The following is an 8,494-nucleotide window of genomic DNA, read 5'->3' as shown; positions in this document are numbered from 1 at the left end:
CAAACCTGGTGTGTTACACCATGAGGCGGTTTACCTGATATGCAGCTTGTACTGTTCAGTACAAACCTGGTGTGTTACACCATGAGGCGGTTTACCTGATATGCAGCTTGTACTGTTCAGTAGAAACCTTGTGTGTTATAATTACGCCATGAGGCAGTTTGCCGGGTATGTACATGTAGTTTCTACTGTTCAGTACAAATCTGGTGTGTTCCGCCATAAGTCGCTTTACCGCGTACGCAGCACAACAAAAAAATAAACAAATAGATAAACGAATCCTGTCAATAAAACCACAAGGACAAGGTCACGTCACCGAGTCGCGAACAGCTGATGCAGACGTGAGGATCCGGCTGCGTTTGGTTTGTTATTTTTTAGGGTCAATGACCGTTTTGATGTCAGCAACGGATGAGCATCATCGAGCAAAAGCGCCCCCTCTCGGCAGTGCATTTTCAGCCAGTTTTTCTTAAACTGCCTTTTATCAAACTGCATGGATGGACAACAGATGGGTTGCCTTGTTAGGCTGCTACATCGTAGAATCGGTAGGTTGGGCACAGCTTCTCTTCATACATACACCTGGGTAGATATTGCCATCTGGCAGAATCGATTTACTGATATATTCTATTATTATTATCATGATGATTATTTTGATAAGATTAATTGTTGCATGTCCACACGTTATACATGTTCATAGTATAGCTTTCCCACTTTGATATAGTTGGCATATATGAAGCAGGTCGACAATATTTCTTGCATTCTCCTACGCAGTGGGACCACAGTCGTGTCAAAACTCCTTAGGCTAATGCCGTTGGGGACCGGGCGTTAGTAGGATGTATTTCTTGTTCAATGTCATGAACTATGTAGCAGCGCCATCTACCCTCCATTTCCATCATTGCATCCACCTGTTCAATAAGACATTGTAATAAATGCGTCTATAAGTTAGGACCATTTTCATTCGATTTTCACTTCTGTCTGGAAATAAAAAAAAATAAAAGGGAACAAAAATAAACTCGTAACGTTATTTGTTCTCTTCTAGATCAACCTAAAAAAAATTTGGTACCAGCCATTCTTCCGCAACACTATCTCTCATAATTCTGATACTATGATTCTGCCGGTTACCCAAAGACCCATTGTAAAAAATAGAAATAAAAAAAAAATTAAAAAAAGAAGAATTCAGAGATCCATTAAATACCAAGCGTTTATAATTCATATCCGCCTGGGGTCGCTCATGCCACATGGGGCACTTGTCAATCGATGAAACTTTGAAAGGTGCTGCGATGCGACTGAAAGTTCGGCCATGAAGACATTTAAGCCGTGCGTACACAAAATTAAGTGGTGGTCGGAGAAACAAAGAGTACCATGCGGAAATTACCCCTGTCTTCTGACTTAAACGTCAGAAATTCTACACGAAACTCCACTAGCTTGACGAACTCTCACCTCATGGGGTCAGCCAAGGTTAATGACCTATGGTGACCTCCTTGGAATAGCACATCTAAACGCAAAAGTCCACATAAAGTTTAAAACTGATTTAAGTTGATCAAATAAAAACCAGACTTTATTTGAATACAGAAAAAAATTTTCATCGTGCTATGATGCTAGTATTTATTACATAGTTTTTCTTCACATATGTTTATTTATGACTAGATAAGGATTGACTCGTTATGATGCTATCATCACTTCCAGGCGTCGTCCGCTGTGGGTGAAATATTTTTCGTAGTGCTGCAACCGCTATGGTGCCGTGTGCAAAGCTCAAACCGGAAGTGACGCGTGACCCGTGACATATGACCTCGTTCCCAGGGTGTGCAGTACACTGTGCCTTGGGAACGACCGAGCAACTGCGAAACTATCGTCTGCCGTGGTCGGACCGCAGTTGCCAACATATAAAATCTTTAATTCAAAGCTTTAGAGGAAACACTTGCCAGTTTTAAGAAATGAGTACTGACCAACAATTCAGAAATCAAAAAAGATAAGAAGCTTTTTGGGGAAAATGGTGAGTTTTCCGATCGGGTTTCTGACCAGTTTTCTCGCGAAATGTGCTCTATAACGTTAACTCCAATGCGCTGTATCGTTAGTATAAGTTATTGACGTTATAAGCTTTGAGTGCTCTAAAGCACTGTGTTGGAAAATGCCCCAACCACAGTCCTGCCAATGTACATGTCATTAAAACTTCAAAACTCATGTAAATCTGAATTATACTTTGGGTACCTACTGGCTGGCAAAATACACCAGATGATTAACGTTATATCCTAACTGAGTTATCAGAGAAGAAACGTGACTTCACAGCAATCTAATTTATTGACATTACAGACTCATTACATCATTGAACATTGTCATTCTGAAACGTCATTCACAGCCATTGTTGTAACACTACATCATTGTACATTGTACAGCTGAACTTGCTGAAGTGTATAAAATCTTGAGAGCTAGCACACTAGCCTGGCAGGTAGGCATGCAACATGCATTAGAGATCTTAGAAATGAATTGGTCCTCATTAAAGATGCATCTATGCAGTTATACTTACACCAACGTTTCCGCATTCATATCACAAAACACCCGAAAGGCACTATGAATAAATATGAAGATTCACATTATGTCCTTTTGTTTACATGTACGCTAGTTAACTACTGCTCAAGCCAAAATGATGAAAATAAAATTTATCATTCGTATCATGAGCCAGACCAAGTGGCTTTTACAGTTAGTTCTTGATAAAATCCTTGCATCAATGACACTCCTGAATCAGCATTTTTGAATGTACATATATGTCCCCTAGACAAGTACACATAACTTTTTCAAATTTGTTGTCAACCAAAGAGAGACATATTAGCAAGTGTAAATATTGACAAGATACCTGGCAAGCAACTGACTCCAACAAAGCTGTCATCTTACAACTAACGTTATAAGAAGTTCTACAATGCCAAACACAGTCTCAAAATATATGCTTAATGTCAAGCACAGACCACATCCCAATGTGCACTGCACTATTGATCCTTAGTAAAATAACTGTTACAGTACTAGCATAAGATTTCATCTGTTACACAAGTTGGAAAAAAGTCAACTATCTTCATGGTACAGTGGTGTTTTAGAAGTTTGCGATATATATATGTATATAGGCTACAAAAATCCAAACTTTCAAGACAAGCTAGGAATATCATATCAACAAATTGGGTAATAGAAATGCAGGCAGTTTTTAATGAAGGTTTCCATCTTGCATAGATGTTGTCACTGGTACCTGCAATGTAAAAAAAAAGCCTGTCAAAATCAAACCGACTGACAAATTATTTTGAAAAGAATGAAATAAGACAAAGATATGGGATCAACCCAACAGGAGTATTTCACAAAAATTGATCAGGGACAATCCAATGTCCACCTTGGAACAGTATAAAATATAATAGTTCACTATAACAAGTGTTGGCAGGTGATAATACTCTCACGACTCAAAAAGTTTGTCAACAATAGCATTTCGTCAATCTGTCCAAATATGACACTGGTAATTGAAGATTGTAACAATGAGCTAGAAGAACACCTGGAGTGTGGATGGAGAAAAGTGTAGAAACTTACCAATAGTCTTAGCCTCATATTCATGAAGTAACATAATGATTAATTATTTCCACTATTATACAGGTGAGTAAGGTGTCTTTCCTTTGCCTATAGACCATGTAGGGCATTATACAGGTGAGTAAGATGTCTTTTCTTTGATTATGGTTCAGATGGGGAATTATACAGGTAAGTATGGTGTCTTTCCTTTGCCTATAGACCAGATAGGGCATTCAACAGGTAAGTACGGTGTCTTTCCTTTGACGACACACCAGGTAAGACACCGTACAGGTAATTAAGGTGTGTTTCCTTTAACGACACACCAGTCAAGACACCGTACAGGTAATTAAGGTGTGTTTCTTTTAACAACACACCAGTCAAGACACCTTACAGGTAAATAAGGTGTGTATCCTTTGACGACACACCAGGTAAAACACCGTACAGGTGAGTAAGGTGAGTTTCATTTGACTATAGACCAGGTAAGACATCTACAGGTGTGTAAGGTGTGTTTCCTTCGACGACACACCAGGTAAGACACAGTACAGGTGAGTAAGGTGTGTTTCCTTTGACTATGAAACTGGTAAGACACTGTACAGGTGAGTAACATGTGTTTCTTTGACTACAGACTAGGTAAGACACTACACAGGTGAGTAAGGTGCATTTCATTTGACTATGGACCAGGTAGGATACCATATAGGTGAGTAAGGTGAGTTTCATTTGACTATGGACCAGGTAAGACACCATACAGGTGAATAGGGTGCCTTTCCTTTGCCTATAGACCACATAGGGCATTATACAGTTAAGTAAGGTGTCTTTCTTTTGCCTATACACCAGATAGGGCATTATACAGGTGAGTAAGGTGTCTTTCCTTTGCCTATAGACCAGATAGGGCATTATACAGGTGAGTAAGGTGCCTTTCCTTTGCCTATTGACCATGTAGGTCATTATACAGGTGAGTAAGGTGCCCTTTCTTTGCCTATAGACCAGATAGGGCATTATACAGGTGAATAGGGTGCCTTTCCTTTGCCTATAGACCACATAGGGCATTATACAGTTAAGTAAGGTGTCTTTCTTTTGCCTATACACCAGATAGGGCATTATACAGGTGAGTAAGGTGCCTTTCCTTTGCCTATAGACCATGTAGGGCATTATACAGGTGAGAACATGTCTTTCCTTTGCCTATAGACCATTTAGGGCATTATACAGGTGAGTAAGGTGCCCTTCCTTTGATTATAGACCAAATAGGGCATTACACAGGTGAGTACGGTCCCTATGGTGTCTGTCCTTTGACTATAGACCATATAGGGCATTATACAGGCAAGTAAGATGTCTTTCCTTTGCCTATAGACCAGATTGGGCATTATACAGGTGAGTAAGATGTCTCTTCTTTGATAATAGTCCAGATGGGGCATTATACAGGTAAGTATGGTGTCTTTCCTTTGCCTATAGACCAGATAGGGTATTATACAGGTGAATATGATCACTGTGGTGTCTTTCCTTTGCCTATAAGGCAGATAGGGCATTATAAAGGTGAGTAAGGTGCCCTTCCTCTGCCTATACACCAGGTAAGGCATTATTCAGGTGAGTAGGGTCACTAAGATATCTTCCTTTGCCTATAAAACAGATTAGGCATCATACAGGTGAGTACAGTTACTATGGTGTCTTTCCAAATGACCATACTCACCTGTATAATGCCTAATCTGGTCTATAGGCAAAGGAAAGACACTATGAGACTGTACTCACCTGTATAATTCCCTATCTGATCTATAGGCAAAGGAAGGGCACATCACTCACCTGTATGATGCCCTGTCTGCTTTATAGGCAAAGGAAAGACACCATACTTAACTGTTTAATGCCCTATCTGGTTCATAGGCAAAGGAAAGACACCATACTTACCTGTATAATGTCCCATCTGAACTATAAGCAAAGAAAGGACACCTTACTCACCTGTATAATGCACTATTTGGTGTATAGGCAAAGGAAAGACACCATACTTACCTGTATAATGTCCCATCTGAACTATAATCAAAGAAAGGATACCTTACTCACCTGTATAATGCCCTATCTGGTCTATAGGCAAAGGGAAGACACCATACTCACCTGTATAATGCCCTATCTGCTCTATAGGCAAAAGAAAGACACCTTACTTGACTGTATAATGCCTTATCTGGTCTATAGGCAAAGGAAAGACACCGTACTCACCTGTATAATGCCCTATATGGTCAATAGGCAAAGGATAGGCACCTTACTCATCTGTATAATGCCCTACATGGTCTATAGGCAAAGGAAAGACACCTTACTTCACCGATAATGCCTTATCTGGTCTATAGGCAAAGGAAAGACACCGTACTCACCTGTATAATGCCCGATCCGGTCCATAGGCGAAGGAAAGGCACCCTATTCACCTGTATAATGCCCGATCCGGTCTATAGGCGAAGGAAAGCCACCCTATTCACCTGTATAATGCCCTATCTGGTCTATAGGCAAAGGAAAGGCACCTTACTTGCCTGTATAATGTCCTATCTGGTTTATAGGCAAAGGAAAGACACCTTACTTGCCTGTATAATGCCCTATCTGGTTTATAGGCAAAGGAAAGACACCTTACTCACCTGTATAATGCCCTATCTGGTCTATAGGCAAAGCCAAAACACCTTGCTCACCTGTATAATGCCTTATCTGGTGTATAGGCAAAGGAAAGACACCATACTCACCTGTATAATGCCATACATGGTCTATAGGCAAAGCAAAGGCACCTTACTCACCTGTACGGTGTCTTACCTAATCTGTAGTCAACAAAACACACCTTACTCACCTGTATAGTGTCTTACCTGTTTCATAGTCAAAGGAAACACACCATACTCACCTGTACGGTGTCTTACCTGGTCTGTAGTCAAAGAAACACACCTTACTCACCTATACGGTGTCTTACCTGGTCTATTGTCAAATAAAACTCACCTTACTCACCTATACGGTGTCTTACCTGGTGTGTCGCCAAAGGAAACGCACCTTACTCACCTGTAGATGTCCTACCTGGTCTACAGTCAAATGAAACTTACCTTACTCACCTGTACGGTGTTTTACCTGGTGTGTCGTCAAAGGAAACACACCTTATTTACCTGTACGGTGTCTTGACTGATGTGTCTTTAAAGGATACACACCTAATTTACCTGTACGGAGTCTTGACTGGTGCGTCGCTAAAGGAAACACACCTTAATTACCTGTACGGTGTCTTACCTGGGGTGTCGTCAAAGGAAACACACCTTACTCACCTGTAGATGTCTTGCCTGGTCTATAGTCAAATGAAACTTACCTTACTCACCTGTACGGTGTCTTACCTGGTCTGTAGTCCAAGAAACGCACCTTACTTGCCTGTACGGTGTCTTACCTAGGCTGTTGTCAGAGAAACACACCTTACTCACCTGTACGGTGTCTTACCTGGTCTTAAGTCAAAGGAAACTACCTTAACTACCAGTACGGTGTCTTACCTGGCCTGTAGACAATTGAAACACACCTTACACACTTGAACAGAGTCTCACCTGGCCCGTAGACGATGGAAACACACCTTTGTTACCTTTACAGTGTCTCACCTGGCCTGTAGACTATGGAAACACATCTTACACACCTGTAGAGAGTCTCACCTGGCCTGTAGACAATGGAAACACACCTTAGCTACCTCTACAGTGTGTTACCTGGCCTGTAGACAATGGAAACACACCTTACACACCTGTCGGGAGTCTCACCTGGCCTGTAGACAATGGAAACACACCTTAGCTACCTCTACAGTGTCTTACCTGGCCTGTAGACTATGGAAACACGCCTTAGTTACCTGTACAGAGTTTCACCTGGCCTGTAGACTATTGAAACACACCTTACACACTTGTACGGGTTCACCTGGCCTGTAGACTATGGAAACACACCATACAGTAAGTTACACACCTGTACAGGGTCTCACCTGGCCTGTAGACAATTGAAACACACCTTACACGCCTGTACAGAGTCTCACCTGGCCTGTAGACAATGGAAACACACCTTACACACCTGTACAGAGTCTCACCTGGCCTGTAGACAATGGAAACACTGTTCAAACACACCTTAGCTACCTCTACAGTGTCTTACCTGGCCTGTAGACGCTGGAAAAACCCTTTAATACACACATGTAACGTTACAGGGTCTGACCTGGGCTGTACTTGTAGACAAACAAACAATGGAAATGCACTTTACACACCTGTACAGCGTCTCACTTGGCCTGCATGAAAAGATAACACACCTTACTGACATGTACAGTGTCTCACCTGGCCTGTAGTTAAATGAAAGATGCTGTCTATTAAAGATGTAGTACACCGGTGGTAGCCCGAGCCTCCTTGCCCGAGCGAATCACACGAAGTGTTGGAGTCTGCGCAGTAACATATTCCAAGAAGCAAGCAGAAAGGTCAGGAGTCACGTATACGCGCGTCACTTCCGGTTTCAGCGCACAACGGTTGCAGCACTACGAAAAATATTTTACCTCCCGTCAGCGACCTGCCAAACACACGACTAGCGCACTACTGCTCATGACCTTTGACCCTAAGGGCTCCAGTTTCATGTTTTTGCCCTGCGCCTGTGCCCGAGGTAGGTAAACAAACGTGGGTTGTTTTGATCTAAAGGGTCATTCATTAACGTAAAAACGTCATGGCTCCAGTGCCCAATAAATATAGCCTGAGCATACGGTACTGTTATCCAGGGGCACGTAAACAAAGCAGGGTGGCTTTATAATTATTCTATCGGGTCACAGTACTAGTATTGGCGGAGAAGAGGTTCTCATGGGATACTAAGTTAAACGTTAACGTTATCCACAATGATGAAAACGTCTGATGACGTCTTTGGTAACACAATGTGACGCAAATCTCCTACTTAAATGGGGGAGAATGGTGATATTACTAAGATAGAATTTAGAACCCAAAGATGAGATTGGCTCCGAGTCCTTGTA

General features: G+C 41.6%; 1 long non-coding RNA gene across 1 annotated transcript; it reads right to left on the bottom strand.

Moving 5' to 3' along the window:
* Positions 1-3,155: 3,155 nt before the first annotated feature.
* Positions 3,156-8,034, bottom strand: LOC118409641. The gene is made up of 2 exons (XR_004830470.1): positions 7,821-8,034; positions 3,156-3,223 (listed from the first exon to the last, which is right to left on the bottom strand). It is a non-coding gene; the product is annotated as an uncharacterized LOC118409641 (long non-coding RNA).
* Between the last annotated feature and the right edge of the window lie 460 nt (positions 8,035-8,494).

Source organism: Branchiostoma floridae, chromosome 2 (genome assembly GCF_000003815.2).
Source record: "Branchiostoma floridae strain S238N-H82 chromosome 2, Bfl_VNyyK, whole genome shotgun sequence".
NCBI lineage: Eukaryota > Metazoa > Chordata > Leptocardii > Amphioxiformes > Branchiostomatidae > Branchiostoma > Branchiostoma floridae.
Note: the sequence above shows the minus strand (reverse complement) of the source record. Positions and strands in the feature narration are given on the sequence as shown.